The sequence below is a fragment of the Panthera onca genome, chromosome B4 (assembly GCF_046562875.1).
Source record: "Panthera onca isolate mPanOnc1 chromosome B4, mPanOnc1 haplotype 2, whole genome shotgun sequence".
Lineage (NCBI taxonomy): Eukaryota > Metazoa > Chordata > Mammalia > Carnivora > Felidae > Panthera > Panthera onca.
The window spans coordinates 45,403,592-45,421,709 of record NC_138345.1 but is presented as its reverse complement, the minus strand read 5'-3'; the positions used below and the strand labels follow the sequence as shown (position 1 = coordinate 45,421,709).

General features: G+C 43.9%; 1 long non-coding RNA gene across 2 annotated transcripts in view; it reads right to left on the bottom strand.

Moving 5' to 3' along the window:
* LOC132694708 (uncharacterized) overlaps positions 1 to 17,693 on the bottom strand; it is a 28,603-nt gene extending 10,910 nt beyond the window's left edge. The window contains exon 1 of one of the 2 annotated variants that reach the window (XR_009617447.2): positions 17,549 to 17,693. This is a non-coding gene — a long non-coding RNA (uncharacterized LOC132694708). Of the gene's footprint in view, positions 1 to 17,414 lie in introns of both variants that reach the window. The other variant, XR_009617446.2, reaches the window with a different exon arrangement.
* Between the last annotated feature and the right edge of the window lie 425 nt (positions 17,694 to 18,118).

Sequence of the window (18,118 nt, the reverse complement as noted above, 5' to 3'; positions counted from 1 at the left end):
AGGACAGAGTATTAGCAGTGGAAACCCAAAGAAGAGGACAGATCCAAGAAACAACATCAGAAGCGGAACCCACCGAACTCTAAAAAACAGATGGGATGCGAAAGTGAGCAACAAAGGAAAACAACCTAAAAACTACATTGGTCTTCATGCTATGCGGACGATGTGCTGTAAAGCCAACCCTTTTTCTCAGGATAGGAAGTCAATTCTTTCCATCCTTAGCCCCCAGGTTTAGTGTTCTCTTTTTACTGGGATTGTCTTTGTTGAGTGCCTTGCCTGCTCTTCACCCACACATCCGACAACTGCCACCAAAATGTATTGCCTACCACCCATGTTTAACCTGCTGCCCCTTCCTGGGCCCCAGGGATGGAATCATACAACAGAGAGGCACAGTCTTCATCTTGTGATGGCAGCTTCTGACTGCTCTTCCCAAGTCCTCAGCTCTTTCCACCTCAGCCCATGTACCTATAGCCTCACCTACTCCTAGAGGGCCATTTTCTTTCTTTCTTTTTTTTTTAAATGTATGAATTTATTTTGAGAGAGTGAGAGAGAGAGAGAGAGAGGGAATGAGTGGGGAGGGGAAGAAAGAGAGAGGGACAGAGGATCCGAAGTGGGCTCGGTGGGGACAGAGAGAGCCTGATGTGGGGCTCGAACTCATGTACCGTAAGAGCTGACTGTCAGACGCTTAACCAACTGAGCCGCCCAGGCGTCCCCTAAAATGCCATTTTCATTCTCATTGGCTATATTCTTTCTCCACCTTTACTCGTTCCTCACTTCATGTCCTCAGAAACAGAAAAATGGTCCTTGACTTCTCAAACAAATCCCATTCATCTCTACTCAACCTCTTTCAGCACAGGTCAGTTGACCCTTCTGATTGTTCAGGCCGAGAATTTTAGTCTTTCCATCTACTTTCCCTTCATTTATGGCCCACATTCAATTTGTCGGTAAATCCTGTTCGTTCTCCTTTCGCCAACTTCAACCACTCCTCACCCCCATGGCTCCTCGCCTGGTCCAAGTCACCGTGTCCTTCCTCTGGACTATTTCAATAGTTTTTCACTGGTGTCTCTGCTTGTACCCTTGCTCCCTGCAATCTGTTCTCAAGACAGTGGCCTGGGTGATCCTGTCAGAACCTGCAGATCACGTTACTCTTCTGCCCAGCATCTTTCAATGGCTTACCATCTCGCCCAAAGTAAAAGCCAGGGTCTTTTAGCCCCCTAACATCTGGCCCAGTTCCCTCTTAGCTCACCTTTTACTAGACCCCATTCACTCCAGTGCAGCCTCATTAACCCCCTTGCTGTCTCTCAAGCACACCAGGCATGCTACTCACTGTTCCTTTGGATGGCCATGTGATGGCCCCAGACCTCTATGTGGACGATTCCCTCACCTCCTTCAGGTCTTTGCTCAGACCTCACCTTCTCAGTGAAGGTCTTCCTGACCATCCTCCCTCCCCACCAACCATGACCCACCCTATTCCCTTCCCTGTGGGACTTTTCTCCAGGACACATCCCTATCGCATTACGTGTATTAACCTCAGATGGAACGAGCCTGGCTCCCATCATCTATCTGCCCATCCTCCCTTCTCACTTCTCAACCAGCTAAAGTCCTTTTGGACAGAGTGGAGGTGGCAGGAAGTTCGGCAGCGACCCCCTGCTGATAATTTGGGGTTTTCTCACGTCAGCGTCTGTCAATGACACGTATGGTTTGTTTTCATTATCTATATGTCGTCAACTGAAAAGTATCATTCTACACTAACTTCACAATAGCATGACCCCAAATTTTACACAACTGATCCTTTACAGCCCTCCTTTGTTGTGGCTAGTCGGCTCATTATCTGTATCCTGTCCACAAGGACAGGAGTTTTTACCTATTCTTTTTGTGGCTGCATCTCCAGCACTTAAAACACTGGTGGCACATGGTAGGCCATCAATAAGCTGTGAATTAGGGGCGAATTAGTGAATGACTCATCCTCTCTGCATTTACCGTACATGACCCTCCGACTCTCAGAAATGAACAGAAGCCATTCCTCAATGAGAATGCTAATCTCATTTCATTTTCACAGCAACTTTATATTCCCATTTTTCACAGGAGGGCAAATCTGAAGGAAACAGGGTGTTTTATTCAAAAGTCACAGGAAAAGGAATTGTAGTGGTTGAGTGATTTACTCCAAGTCCACTCGAGAGAACCGAGATTCTAGCGTATGCTATCCTGACCATAAATCCGATACACTCCAGTATCCCGGAGCTTTGATTCTCTTTTGGATCAGGTGCCTTCATATTCTTTGACTCGATCTGTAACACCAGTCTTGGCCAACTAAGCTCAACACTCAAAATCCAGTTGGTCTGGTTTGCTTCGGTTTTTAATAACCGTGCTAACCTAGCAAAAGTGGGGCTGGTTGCCTAGCTCTGCCTGGTTGAAACAACAGGATTAGGTAGTCTGAAAACAGATGTTTCAATCCAGCTCATCTGCAAAAAAATATAAAGATTCAGGCTGTCAGTACCTGAAACCAAAGGCTATAACTCTCGGTTTATATAGAATTGCATGAGTATAGGGACTTAACCAAGTTCTGGTCAAACCATCTACGTACATCCTCGCATGGCCTTAACATGGCCCTTTCAAGGAATAATTTTTGTCATTTCTTCTTAATTCTGAGAAAGAAAGTACTATCTTTTTCTCTTTCTTTTTTGTAATGTTTACTAAATTTATTTTTGAGAGAGACAGAGACAGAGCATGAGTGGGGGAGGGGCAGAGAGAGAGGGAGACGCAGAATCCGAAGCAGGCTTCACGCTCCGAGCCATCAGCACAGAGCCCAACGCGGGGCTCGAACTCACCAACCGCGAGATCATGACCTGAGCCGAAGTCAGACGCTCAACCGACTGAACCACCCAGGCGCCCCAGAAAGTACTATCTTTTAAGTACCATCCAAATCCTTATATATAAGGCTATCGAGTACCTACTACATATACTACATAAATGGCACAATATTTCTTGTCTTCCTACTACATATACTACATAAATGGCACAATATTTCTTGTCTTCCTGTTCATAAGTATTTAGCTTTCTTTGTAAACTTCCATTTTCTCTTAGTCATCCATCTATCTTCCTTCTTCTCCCCCATCTTCCACAGCCCACTCCCACTCACAGAAAATTCATTATTATCAGGGGTTCACTCCGGTTTTCCTTCCCTTATGGCTTCCCCACTTCAACTATAGACTGCTTAGAGTTCCAAATCCATTTCTTTGTACAATCACAGATTGTAAATATTCAAAAGCTGGTGACTAAAGGAAGGGGGAGGAACCCCGTTCATGATTTGAACCAGAGAAAGGGAGCAGATGCTATCAGATGCCCCATTTTAATGGCATACAAATAACATGACTCAAACCGGTTCGGGTGCAGTCGGCATACATCAGACAGTAGGAGAAGGACTGCTGAGTTGGCAAAGGGGGTGTAAATAAAAGCTGACTTTAGTTTGACACCTATAATTACACCCAAGCCATAGTTTGCATTTTGATTGTCTAAGAAAGAAAGAAAGAAAGAAAGAAAGAAAGAAAGTGGATAGGAAGATTAAATTTTGTTTTTTTATTAATGGAACAGACTCAGATATTGTTTCCTTACAGAACTTTATCATTTATTTTATTTATTTTTATTCTTACAGAATTTAATTTTTTATTAAACATTTTTAAAGTTTATTTTTGAGAGAGAGAGAGTGAGCGAGCATGTGCACAAACAAGGGAGGGGCAGAGAGAGACAGGGGAGACAGAATTCCAAGCAGGTTCCCTGCTGTCAGCACAGAGCCCCATGTGGAGCTCGAACCCACGAACCATGAGATCATGACCTGAGCCAAAATCAAGAGTTGGATGCATAACCAACTGAGCCACCCAGACACCCCTAGAATTTATTTCAAACCAGAACTTTTCTTACAGAGGACACATATGAAAATGGTAGGGAAAAAAAAAAAGAGCGTAATTGCTTAGACTTTCATAATAAATGCCGGATGGATTCTATAGGAAGCATTAATTACAATCCTGAATTAAACTTTGAAGTGGTTAGAGGAGAAACAGTGCCTCTGCCTAAATCTACATGTAATATTTCGACTGATTTAACAGTGTCCGGTAAGGAGTTATTTGGTGCAAAACAATTTTTTCCCTTTACTCTCCCAGGTTACTGGCCGCCCATCCCCCTAATCGAATGGACAAGAAAAAGATTAACAAGAGGAAAAACCCTAGGTCTCTCATATATTTTATATAGGAGTTCAGAAAGAAATGAAAAGTCAAAAAGGTAGCCAGATGGTTGACGTTTATACACCACCTTAGGCAGAAAAAAAAGAAAAGGGATTTTGAGGTCTGGGGAGGAGGAAGCAAGTTATGGGTGTTGAGGAGAGGAAATATATGGTAAATAAGGTTTATCTTCTTAGGCAGATAAGGTTTATCTTCTTGTCAGGCGACAAGAGTTGTCTTTGGGAGTCGCTTTTCTGCATCGGCTGGTTCTCAATTGCCTTTGGCTCACAATTATCCATATGCCAAATGGGCATATTTTGGGGGTGGTGTTTTCTGGTACGCTGTGGTATTCATGATTAACACAGAAGAGTTCCTGTCCTCAAGGAAATTTATAGCCTAAAAGGAAAATGAGATAGATGTATAAAGTGCTGTAGATGCTAAGAAAATGTAGAATTTGCTACTATTTAACAGATTTTAGGTTTTGTGAAGAAGGTGACATCTTAAGGATGGGTAGAATTTGTATCGCTGACAAATGGAGAGAAAATGGCAAGCAAACAGGCAGGAAATTTCAGGAAATGTTTAGTGATAGGTGAATAGTCATGTTTGGTTGAAGGAGATATTAGGAGAAATGCATTGGAGAAGAAAGCAAGTACCAAATCATGGGGTATTTGAGGCTGTTTGAGCTGTTTCATTTTTATTCTGTGAGTCCTAGGAAGTCCCTGAGCGTTACTGAAAAGAATGTTGACATACTGAGTGTGAGTTTTAGAAAGTTCTTTGACAGTGGGGCACCTGGGTGGCTCAGTTGGTTGAGCATCTGACTTTGGCTCAGGTCATGATCTCATGGTTCATGAGTTTGAGCTCCGCATTGGGCTCTGTGCTGGCCAGGTGGAGCCTACCTGGGATTCTCTCTCTCTCTCTCTCTCTCTCTCTCTCTCTCTCTCTCTCTCTCTCTCTTTCTCACACACACACACACACACACACACACACACAAAATAAATAGACTTAAAGAATAAAAGAAAGTTCTTTTTTTTTTTTTTAAAGTCCTTTGACAGCAGTTGGAGAATATTTACAGGAGGGAAGACTAGAGTCTCAGAATAGAGTAAGGAAACCATTATGTAACCTAGGACCTGGACTAGGTGAGGAAAATGAGATATATATGAAGGGTGTTTGGAGGTAGAATGCACGTGATTTGGCAACCGCTTAAATGCATACCTACCCATTCAGGGGAAAGGGAAGACACGTGGTGAGAGGAAAAGGCTTAAGTAAGGATTTTGTAAATTACAGAAGTTCAATTTGATTCACCCAAAAAGTTAAAAAGGAGAATTTATTCGCAAAATCAGGTTACTAACCTAACTTTGGGAACGTTAAAAAGGAGACAGCACGTCCCAAATGGAGTCACTTGTGCCCCAACCCCACGTCAGCAAACCTTGACTTCACTTGATTTCAGTTTCAATGCTCAGGAATGTAACCTTCAACCAGTCAACAGGGAATTACCTGGTCAGCACTAGTGAGATAATCTGCCAGATAGACCCCTTCCATTTGCTTGGGGAAAGCGACTGCCTGAAGCAATGTATTCTTTGCTCATAATTTCTTTTTTTTTTTTTTTTGGTTTTTTTTTTGCTCCCTTTCCAGCTTTATTTATTTTTTTTTAATGTGTATTTATTTTGAAAGAGAGAGAGAGTGCAGGGGGTACATGCACTAGCAGGGAAAGGGCAGGGAGAGAGAGAGAGAGAGAGGGAGAGACAATACCAAGCAGGCTCTGCGCTGTCAGCACAAAGCCTGCCTCAGGGCTCAATCTCGCGAACCGAACCTCGAGATCATGATCTGAGCCAAAATCAAGAGTCAGATGCTTAACAGACTGAGCCATTCAGCCTCCCATCCCTTTCCACCTTTAAAAACCTTTCCTTTCCTACAGCTTGGGACCTTCTTATTGCTGGATGGGATGCTGCCCAACTCATGAATCATTGAATAAAGCCAATTAGATCTTCAAATTTACTCAGCTGGATTTTTGTTAATTCAAGAGGAAGGACAGAAATAGAGCCAACTACAGACAATTGAATCAGGGCCTCAGATGTCATTCTTCCCCCATATCCTCTCATTGAATGTAGACTTTATTCTTTTCTACTGCAGAGAAGCTCTCTCCATGCCCGTGGATCACCATCAAAGCTGGTTCTTCTAACTGAGCTCCTACAGAACGATGGGGTCTCCTCCTGAGCCAGTTTGGGCTTTTCCAGAGATGGACACTGATGGACGGGCTTGGGTCATGTATCCGTCTCTTGGGCCAGTCACTGGACCTGACATCTGAGGTGCTGATTTTGGCATTTCCTGCTAGAAAATCACCATTGAGGGTCCCGGAAGGTATCGGAGGCATAGCCACAAGGGAACTTCTTGGGTATGGAGGCATCTCAGCTCCCTCAGTGGGGACCACAGCACAGAAGACAGAGGAACATAAATTGTGAATGGGGTTCTGGGCCACAATGTTTGGGAGGATGATGATGCTTTGAACAGATAAAGAAATAGGTTTGGGTAAAGTAGCCAATTTTATTTTAGACATCTTATTTTTAAAGTATATCAGGCTATTCATGTGGCATTGTGCAGGAGGCCCTTAGAAATTGGGATATTTCATTTTTTTAGGAGAAATTGGTTTTTACACTGTAGATTTGGGAGTCATTAGCACATAGGTTATGATAAAGCTAAATGGATAAGACTGTTCAGAGAGGAGGGTGGAGGGCAGAATCTAGGAAATTTACATCATTTTAATGGTGGGCTTAAGGGGGTAAAATGACAAAATAGGCTGAGAAGGAGCTATCAAATAACAAGGAGGGAAATGGGTAAGAAGGTATAAAAAAAAAAATCACTGAGTGATTTGTAGGTTCCCTTTTATCTTCTTTATGAAGTCACCAAATTACCTCTGGAGCACCTCTTATGGTCACTGGATTTTGTCAGGGCACCAAGGGAGATAGAAAAGACGTAGAAGACAGAGAGGTAAAATAATGGTAGACTGTTTGAGAATGTGCTCGGGGGGGAGGGGGGTGGGGTGCGGTGGGGAGTGGCTGGTCAGCACACTGATAATACTTGGCCCTTTTGCCACCTTTGGCATATGTACCAGAAGTTGCCATGACAGAATAAGGGGAAGAACGGAATGTGACAACCCGTGAAAGCGTTTGCTTATCAGCTCATTGTAACAGAAAATTACATATGAGACATAGTGCCTAACGAATAAATGGGTGGTTTCAAAGGATCATCACCCTCCTGGCTCAGAACAAGGCTAGGCTTAAAAATATCATATAATAATTGTTATTTAAAGAGAACAATCCTTTTGTCTGTTTGGGTAATAATTCGTTTTGCTTATACTTTCTTTTTTTTAAATGTTTATTTATTTTGAGAGAGAGAGAGAGGGAGAGAGAAATAATCCCAAGCAGGCTCTATCAGCACAGAGCCCAATGAGGGGTGCGATCTCACAAACTGTGAGATCATGACCTGAGTCAAAATCAAAAGTCAGATCGTTAACCAACTGAGCCACCCAGGCACGCCTATACTTTCTTTTTTCTTTTTTCATCTTTATTTATTTTTGAGAGAGAGAGAGACGCAGAGTGCATGTGGGGGAGGGGCACAGAGAGAGGGAGACACAGAACCCTTAGCAGGCTCCAGGCTCTGAACTGTCATCACAGAGCCCGACTGGTGGTTTGAACTCGTGAACTGTGAGATCAGTTGGCTACTTTACTGACTAAGCCATCCAGGCTCCCCTATGTTTTCTTTTTTCCAATTGAGTTTCTCTAGCAAATGATGACAGATTAGTAAGAGGTCATCATGTAGTGAAACCATCACTGTATAAGAAGGTAGGAAACCAGGATTACGAGTTATGAACACCACTCTCCTGTCCCTGCCTCTGCCCCACCATGCATATGAAACTGTACGTTCCAGCCCTGCAACCTCAAGGAAGTCACTTAATCTCTGGGTTTCAGTGGCCTCAACTAAAAAAAAAAAAAAAAAAAAAAAATGGGAATGATAATATTTCTTTGGCTCCAGGACGGGGATCTTGGATGGCTTCTTGAGTGTCCTTCTGCTGTGGTATGATCATTCATTCATGTGCCACATGTACAGGGGATACAAGACTGAAAGGATTTTAGTTTTCCTGTCTCCCAAGAGCCTTACAATCTGGTCTGCGGAAACAAGGGCCATACAATTACAATTGGACACAAAAGTGGAGGCAGCTGAGATATACGGAGGGCATATGAGGACTTGGAGACTCATGTCAGGCCAGGGAAGTTTGGGGACTTCCTCAGGGGAAGTGACACTTGAGCTGAGCCTTGAAAGGGGTTTCCATGCCAATAATGAGAAGAGGGGTTCCAGGCAGAGACACTAGCACATGGTTTTAAAAGGAGACGTGTGTTGAGAAAGAACGGAAAGTAAAGTCATATTACTGGGCTATAAAGAACAAAGCATGAAGTTAATGAAAACTCGGGGCCGGACAGATGGTCAGATGTATCGCTCAACCAAAACAGTTACTAAGCACTCACTGGTTGAAAGGGATACAGTGGTCCCCATTACCCACAGGGGATATATTCTAAGACCCCCCCCAGGGGATGCCTGAAACCATGGCTAGTACCCAACCCTGTATATGCTGTTTTTTCCTATACATACACATGTATGGTAAAGTGTAACTTATAAATTAGGCACAGTAAGAGATGAACAACAACAATAATAAAATAGAACAGTTATAACAATACACTGTAACAAAAGTTATGTGAATATGGTCTTTGTCTCTCAAAGCTGCTTATTGTTTTTGTTTTTTTTTTTTAATTTTTTTTTTTTTCAACGTTTATTTTTTTATTTTTGGGACAGAGAGAGACAGAGCATGAACGGGGGAGGGACAGAGAGAGAGGGAGACACAGAATCGGAAACAGGCTCCAGGCTCCGAGCCATCAGCCCAGAGCCCGACGCGGGGCTCGAACTCACGGACCGTGAGACCGTGACCTGGCTGAAGTCGGACGCTTAACCGACTGCGCCACCCAGGCGCCCCTCAAAGCTGCTTATTGTATTGCACTCGCCCTTCTTCTTGTGATGACATCGGATAATAAAATGCCCACGTCATGAGATGAAGTGAGGTGAATGATGGAGGTGCTGTGACGTAGCGTTAGGCTGCTATTGACCTTCTGAGGACCTTCATCCGTAGGAAGATCATCTGCTTCTGGACCGCAGTTGACCATGCATAGCAATTGAAAGTCAGAAAGGGAAGCCCCAGGGAAGGGGGGTCCGATATGTACTAGACGCTGGGCTCACTAGGAATTACAAGATCCTGGAGAATGGTTTGGGAAGGCTACACAGTTAGAAAGAACAGAAATAAAGCTGTGAGAGAATCCAGGAAAGACACAGTAAAAATCTATGAAAGACAGTGGCTGGGGGAGGGGGAGAAAGATTTAGGAGATAGAAAGAACCCTTAGTTTACTGAATGAGGCATAAGGGGAGGGAAGGATGAAGGATCACTTTCAACTTTCTGGCTTGGGAAACTGAACGGACAATGGTGGTGTTCCCAGACATAGAGGGTATAGGAATAGAAGCAGGTTGGTGACAAGCGTGAAGTTTGGGCACTCATATCTTTCATCCTGCTTTTGTTTTATGACTGCAGTGTCATGCTTCATATTTCTGAAGGCACTGAAGTACTTTTGTTTGCCTTCTGCCTGCTTCTCACTCTTGCCTTCTGCAGAATTTGGGGGCCAGCGAGTAGAGAACGTTTCTGGCTTTACTCCAGACAGGTTGACTCCTTCATTGGCCACAGTCTCATTCTTGGGTGTTCTAGGCTGGAGGTTATTCTGCTCTGGTCAATAGTCACCCCTCTTCCTCCATGTCCTGACTTTCAGAACTTTCTTGGAATCTCTACTCCTTCTGTGGCTTCTATCTTACTCGCTTTGTTGGGCTGTGTTAGGAATGTCCACACCTTCTTCTTTCTTTACCATGGTTTTAATGTGGTTTTTGGAAAAGAGGTAAGTGGGCATGCTCAATCTTCCATGTTAAGCCAGAAGCTCCAGAATTTGATCTATGATAGGATGTGTTTCATAGCTATGGCGTGTCTTGTAGAGATATAAGGTAGGTAGGTAGCTGTCTGTATGGACTTGGAATTCAGGAGGCAAATCTACATTACAGGTAAAGATCTGGAGTCACTGGTATAGAAATGACGGGTGGGGATGAGATTGCTTCGGGAAAGCATGCAGAAAGAAAATGGAATAGGAATTAAGCGTAATGCTGGGGACCATCAATATTTGAGACCATTGTTTTTCGGATACAATATTCCTGGTATCCTAGTTAGGGAGACTAACGATAGTTCAGAACGTTTCCCTTATGGATAAGAAGGACTTAACCGGGCTCTGCGAGCTCAGGAATGTTGCATTAGGCGTAAAAGCTGTAGTAAGATGATTAGGTGTAACAGAGTTGAACAGGGGGAGGCTAGGAGTTCCTGAGATGGGAAAGATAATCAAGGGTGTCAGCAGCTCCAGATGATGCTATCTAACTCTTTTGGTTCTGGGCCCATCCTTATGAATCTGATGAATGATGGCTCCCATGATCTGTTTTCCCATTCTTTTCTTCTGCTGAGAACGTGGCCCGGATTCAAGTACCATTGTTCAGTGTGATATGTCTTCATAGTCTCCACCCATACGGTAAACATTTACTGAGGCCTTAAAATATGCCAGACTCTGGGTGAGGTGCCAGGGATATGAAAATATATAAGATAACATTCCTGCCCTCAAAGAACTCCTATATATATGCATAGACTGCTCTTCGTACTCCAACTCAGTGCTGCTAACCTCCATTAATTTATTAGCAAAGATCTTGCCATTAGGTTTTAGGGAAAGTTTGGCTCCCCCTCATATAGGTAGATACGGAAATTCTTTATTTTGGTGCTCACTGTGGTCATTTTGTGTCCCTGGTTAAACAAAAGTGGGTTTTTTTTTTCTTTTTTTCTTTTTTTTTTAAATCTCTCTAAAGAGAGATAGAAAGGCACACTCTAACTCCATATATCACAGTGCCTGGTTAGCACAGTCAACTCTCACTGCATATTAGTTTACTTAATCTTTTTGTTTTTTATGACCTTAAAATATTATTAGTAAGCAAGGATTCTAAAAAACCACAAGCCACAGCACAACAGCAGATATCAGAGAGGGCCAATTAAAGAAAAGGTTGTTCACGAGTAGAATTTAAGATAAGCACAGTTGGCAAGCAGGTCATTGATTTTAAAAAATACAACTAATCAAAGAACAATTGTCTTTTGCCTTCCTTATAAACATCAACATCCAAACGTAGGTGAATTCTTTTAACCTGGAATTTAGGCTGTTGTATCTCTAATGTCTGTTTTTTTTTTTTTTTAAACCCCTGGGGGTTTTAAAAGTCTCCGAAGACAGAGGGAAAAATTAATTAAGCAAAGAATAAAAATGTAGGTTGGCAAAAGGGTAAGTGGAGAATTACTCTAGTATGGCGCATTATTATTATTACCTAAACTAATTAAATTTGTAACTAACAGGATAAGAGCAGTAATGGAATAAGAAGAAGGGAATTGGACTTTTTTTCTAGTGTAGGTAAAATTTGAAAATTTTTGTATTCATGGATCCGTTCCATCAACAAACACACTCAGCATGTGCCAGGCACTGTGCTGAGTGCTGGGGATACCAAGATGAACTGGACGCCTCTTCCTTCTTAGGGAGATACGCACTAATAGCTAAGTGAATCCCCCCCCAAGAAAGTTACAGCGCGGTGTGTTGCAAGAAGAACCGCGATGTTGAAATTTGCTCCGGTTTTACTCCAGTTATCTGGTGCTGCCACCTGCTGGGCATTTTCTTTTCTACAGCGTTTAACCCCAGGCCCGGAGAGAGAAACCAGAATTTCCTTGGTGGACAAGGCTGTCTGTCTCTGCCTGTTGGACCATGCGCTTTTTCTTGACGAGGACACCTGCCCTCCTCCTTTGCACTAAGCCTCCCCACCCCCCCGTGGTGGCACCAGCCCTAACTCTTCCAGAATTGCAGGCTCCTGTCTTTAGCCAGGCTGCTGAGTCACCAGCCCAGGATGCCCGGGGCAATTGCCTCACTTCTTCCTCTCCCTCCCTCCCAGTTCTGCTACTGAGCTTCTGTTTGAAGGTTTTGGTCCTCTCTGGCCTTCCTCCCGCTGTTGCGGGAGTTAGAGTTTCTTGCCAGGACACGGGTAGCGTGTGCCTGAGTTGCTCAACACGGGCAGGAAGAGGCCAAAGGCCTTGGCACCAAACACTTCCCCCCAGTTTTGAACTTACTCTCACTTCTGTGTAGGGGAGTGGTGTGGTGGGTGGGGGTCGTTTCCTTACTTCCTCCAGAGCAGTCTGGTTCAGGTCCTCTGCACTGCCTCAGAAGGCCGAGCAGAAGTCAGGGCTCAGGGGAATAAGCATTAAATAGGTCATTTGCTTTGCATCATCAATTCTTGAAGTGAGCTAAATGCCTCCGGGGGTGGTTTCCTCCTTAAAAAGGTGCCCAACAGGGACTGCACGGCCTCCGGCCTCATCTGGCCCTGCTTCCAGCCAAGGGCTTCCTACAGATTGCTACTCTTTTGCCCAGAAAACATCGATCTGCTTAATTCTTAGACTCCTTGGTTGGACACAGAATCATGGAGACCACCTTGTCCCATGGCCTGTCATCACATCAAAAATGACTCTGCATTTAAGTGGATCGGAATGACGGTTGGAAAATTAAATATCTTTTTTGAAGAAATGCAAGGCTTTATACTTTTTACCCTAAGCTAAATCACGAAGTGGAAAATATACTGAAGTGTATATACACAAATTTATTTCTAGCTGATGGACACTCCCCCACATTTGTCCTTCCTGACTCTGAATTGTTTTGTTTCCTTATTTATTTTTTAATTTACGTCCAAGTTAGTTAGCATATAGTATTAAAATGAGTTCGGGAGTAGATTCCAGTGATTCATCACCTGTGTACAACACCCAGTGCTCATCCCAGCAAGCGTCCTCCCCAATGCCCCTTAACCATTTAGCCCATCCCCTCACCCACAAACCCTCCAGCAACCCTCCAGTTTGTTCTCTGTACTTAAGAGTCTCTTGTGTTTTGTCCCCCTCCCTGTTTTTATATTATGTTTGCTTCCCTTCCTTTATGTTCATCTGGTTTATAGCTTAAATTCCTCAGATGTTGACTCTGAAATTTTAAGAGCATATCTGGAGCTCAGTGAAATGCACTGAACCATGAGAAAGAAGGCCAGAGTGAACAGGATACTAAACAATTTAACTGCTGAATCTCTTTGCTGATACTCTATTTCTTGGTTCTTCTCTTTTCCATTTTAAGCTTGACACACCACCCCATCAACTCCTTCAGCTCTGATCTTTTCTCTGATGCTGCTTTCCTCTCCCTCCTTGCTAAACTTACTAGCGGTTATGGACCACCTTGAACACAGCCTGGAACACTTCCTACTTGAATTGTCCTAAGGAACCACCGGGCCTAGCCAGCCCTGCCCCCTTCCATTATCCCATGTCTGAGGATGAAGTGATTTTCATGAGAAAAGTTACTGGGGAACTTGGTGTGGATTCTCAGTGCTCCCACCAGTGCTCCATCCAATAAGAGTATACCTCCCACAATGAAGTTATGATGTCCATATGTGACATTCCCTCTCTCTCTCTCTCTCTCTCTCTCTCTCTCTCTTTTTTAGGTAGGCAGCAATAAAAAATGATTAGGTCAGGAGCGCCTGGGTGGTTCATTCAGTGCAGCTTCCGACTTCGGCTCAGGTCATGATCTCACTGCTTGTGGGTTTGAGCCCTGCATTGGGCTCTGTACTGGCAGCTCGGAGCCTGTAGACTGCTTTGGATTCTCTCTCTCTCTCTCTCTCTCTCTCTCTCTCTCTGCCCCTCCCCTGCTCATTCTCTGTCTCTCTAATAAAAACATTTAAAAAAACCCTTTTTTTAAAAGAAATGATTAGGCTGGGGTGCCTGGGTGGCTCAGTCGGTTAAGCGTCCGACTTCGGCTCAGGTCATGATCTCTCAGTTCGTGAGTTCAAGCCCCGCATCGGGCTCTGTGCTGACAGCTCAGAGCCTGGAGCCTGTTTCAGATTCTGTGTCTCCCTCTCTCTCTCTGCCCCTCCCCTGCTCATGCTCTGTCTCTCTCTGTCTCAAAAATAAATAAACATTAAAAAAAAAATTAAAAAAAAAATTAAATAAATGATTAGGTCAGAGACAAGGAGATCCAGGGATGTGAATGTGGGGAGTGTGGGAAACAGGAAAGGGCGTGGGCACAGGTTATGGGGGGGGGGTGGAGGGATGGGTGTAACTCTCAGATTAAGGGGCATTATCCGGGAAAGGGAGATTCGATTCCCCAGGCTGAATGTAGGCCTTGGAAATTAGGACTCAGAAGCTTTCAAGATCAAATCTTAATTCTTGAGTATATTTCACAATGTAAATGATCTATTTTAAGGTACCTCCCCCCACGCCCCCACCCCTTTCACTATATTTCATCGCTTTTACCAGAGGTGCAGAGTTAAGGGAAGGCAAGCAGGAGAGAAGTGAAAGTCTAATCTTTCAGAAAGATATGCACTTTTTTCTGGACACTTTTGAGAGTATAATTTAAAATTAGTGCTAAACTGGGGGTTTTTCCCCCTTCTCATATCTATATTTTCTTTTCATATTTTTGTTTTACGGCTTAAAATATATTACAGAATTAGAACACGCTCTTTGCTTCAAGTCAAACAATATTGAAGTATATAAACAGAAAATAAGTGTCCTCCTTCAAAACTACATTCAAAACATTGGAGAGCTAATGTTAACGGTTTGATGTATCTTTTTACATTTTTATAATAACATGCCTAAGGACCCCCATTTTTCAACAAAAATAAGGTAACATACACTCCCGCTGTAACTTCCTCTTCAAAAAATAATCTATATCAACATATTAATTGCTACAAAGTATTTCAGGCTTTGGATGTGCAGTTTTTATGCACCTCATCCTCACTGATAAGATATTTTCAAGCTTTTTCCAGTCTTTTGACACTGTAAATATTGTCAAAATAAAAATCTTTATACACATCTCTTTCCATTCTGGTTCTTTTATTTTTATTATTTATTTACTTATTTTTTATGTTTATTTATTTTTCACAGAGAGAGAGACAGACAGAGCATGAGCGGGCGAGGGGCAGAGAGAGAGGGAGACACAGAATCCAAGGCAGGCTCCAGGCTCCGAGCCATCAGCACAGAGCCTGACGCAGGGCTCCAACTCATGAGCCGTGAGATCATGACCAGAGCCGAAGTCGGACTCTCAACCGACTGAGCCACCCAGGTGCCCCAGCTCTTTTATTTTTAAAAAAGCCAAAGCAGGCTCCAGGCTCTGAGCTGTCCGCACAAAACCTGACGCAGGGCTTGAACTTATGAACTCTGAGATCATGACCTGAGCCAAAGATGGGTGCTTATCCAACTGAACCACCCAGGCGCCCCTGCATTTTTAATTTTAGTAGCTGTTGCCAGGTAACCCTCCCAAAAGACTTGGGAGTGCAAACTTTGCATTACCACGGGATGGCTTATATACACATTTTCATGATTTCTCTGTAACTGATTCCAGCTTAGTTCATGAGCCTCCATTTTTCACTTGTACCCTGATTAATTTACTCTCACTTTAAAGCTCAGTCTCTTACGAGTAACTCAATCCTCCAACCCTGCTCTAGTCCTTTTGTTCCTGGATGGCCTCTGAGTTTGAGAGGCGCTTGTGTGAAATTGTGGCATCAGGGGTGGGCATGTGTGGGTTCGGACCACAGATGTCTCTGTCTGGGCTTGCCTGGGGCACTGCTCTCTGGTGCTGCTGCTGGGGCTCCTGCTGTCACACCTCAATTCTCTATCTTCCTTGTCCTAATCACAAAGACGCACCTGTGCACTCAGCTTCTCGGGGAGCCTGGTGATTCCAGGCCCTTCCCCTGCATCACGCTGGGGTATAAGACTCTGTCAGGGTCCCTCAGACCCTTACGACCAGCCCCAGCCCTGATCCTTGTCCTGCTCGGGCAGATGTAAAGGTGTCCTCTGAGGTTTAGAGTCACTCAGGTTGTCCGCTAAGTCAAGCGATGGTTCTATTTGCTCTGGAATTCCTCAGAGGTATTCAAGCTTATGCTGCCTCTCACAGAGACTTGGCCTTCTGGGAAGGAGTGGAAATCCTAGGCCCCACCAGTCATTGAGCCCTTAGCACATCCCCCACAATCCTTGCTTTCCCATGGGTTGGCGAAACCCTATCCTCTGAGCAGGACACCTTTTATGACATCACTTACTCCTCTGTGTGGTTATGGTATAAATATCAGGTACTCGGCCCTCCAAGTTTTGGCTGTGGGTATTTCAAGCCAGACTTTGGGGATTAAAAAAAACCCCTAAGATGTTTTGTTTTTTGTTTTGTTTTGTTTTTTCGTCAAGTACCTGGCTCGTAATTGAAAGTCAAAGCTTATAAGACCTTTTGCTCTGCTATGGACTTTACAAAATTATTTTCAAGAGCTTAAAAGTTAAGCATTTAATTGTTCACCCTGTATCATCTCTTTATCTCGAGCTCTAAAAAACCGAACACTCCTTGAATGGTGGGGGAAAAAACAGATAAATAAAAGGAATTTTTTAAAAACCCACATAAATATGCAAATATTACCCCATCACAAGAAAAAAAATATATTCATTGCACAATTAATGACGGAGGTGGTGAAAAAAACTTTTATTTGCAAGAACTCCATCCTGGCGGGGAGGAATTGGATCGGAAGAAAACCCTTAAACCGCCGTGGGGTGAAGACGGAGATCCTAGGGACATGTTATAACACAAGTTGGTTTCCTAACTACTACCCGTAAGCCAAAGGAAGGAATTTGTTTGCACCAGTGAGGGAGCAGGGAGGTTAATGAGCAGAGGAGACTGAGGCAGAGAGAAGGCAAGCAAGACGGCAGGTTGACGCACACTGCAAATTGTGGCAGGTTCTGTGATTTCCTAAATCTCCGCTACATTCTCTCAATCCAGGAGAAAAACGTTTGGGCTAAGTGGATACGGGAAAGAGCTGCCCTCGGAGCGCAACAAAACGCAGCACGAAACAGAACCAACGTAAGTGGACAGAAAGCGAAGTAAAGCCTGCTCCCACGCGGTTCCCCACCCCCGTTGCTCTGGCAATTTACTGGCTCCTCCCTCTTCTTTAGTATCCATCTCCGCTTGGACCCAACTCGGGGGCGCTGTGTTTTCCCACCTTTATGCAATGGTCTGCCCTTCCTCCTCTGCTGGAAACGAGCACCACCGGAGAACCACAGTCACCCACAAACCTGATTCCCGGGTTGCTTAAAGAAAAAACAACAACAACAAAAACCCAACGACTTATTGTACCTTCAAGAGACGTTTTTTTTCACCTTCACTTGGAGTCTCGGCGAGCCACGTGACGTTGCGCATGCGTTCGCCCTGCCTTCAGGTGTGATGCTTTTCGTGCGCTCACAGGCACGCGCGCGTGTATTTGATAACTGCAGTAAGACTCATTGCGTGCTGCATGTCTCGAGTAATATCAGTGTATACCCAGATATTGTATAATGTGTGTACGCATTTGCGGATTTTGAATGTTGTACATAATCCGAATATAAGTCCTTCGAATAATTATATTCCTGTTTCTATTGTAAATATTATGTATAAATAGACACTCGGACGTTAACTCGCTGCCATTAAGACCATCCTCAGCATGGGGGCGCCTGGGTGGCTCAGTCGGTTAAGCATCCGACTTCCCTTCAGGTCATGATCTCACAGTCGGTGAGTTCGAGCCCCGGCTGGGGCTCTGTGCTGACAGCTCGGAGCCTGGAGCCTGCTTCGGATTCTGTGTCTTCTTCTATCTCTGCCCTTCCCCCACTTGTGCTCTGTATCTGTCTCTCAAAAATAAATAAATATAAAAAAGAGAAATTAAGACCATCC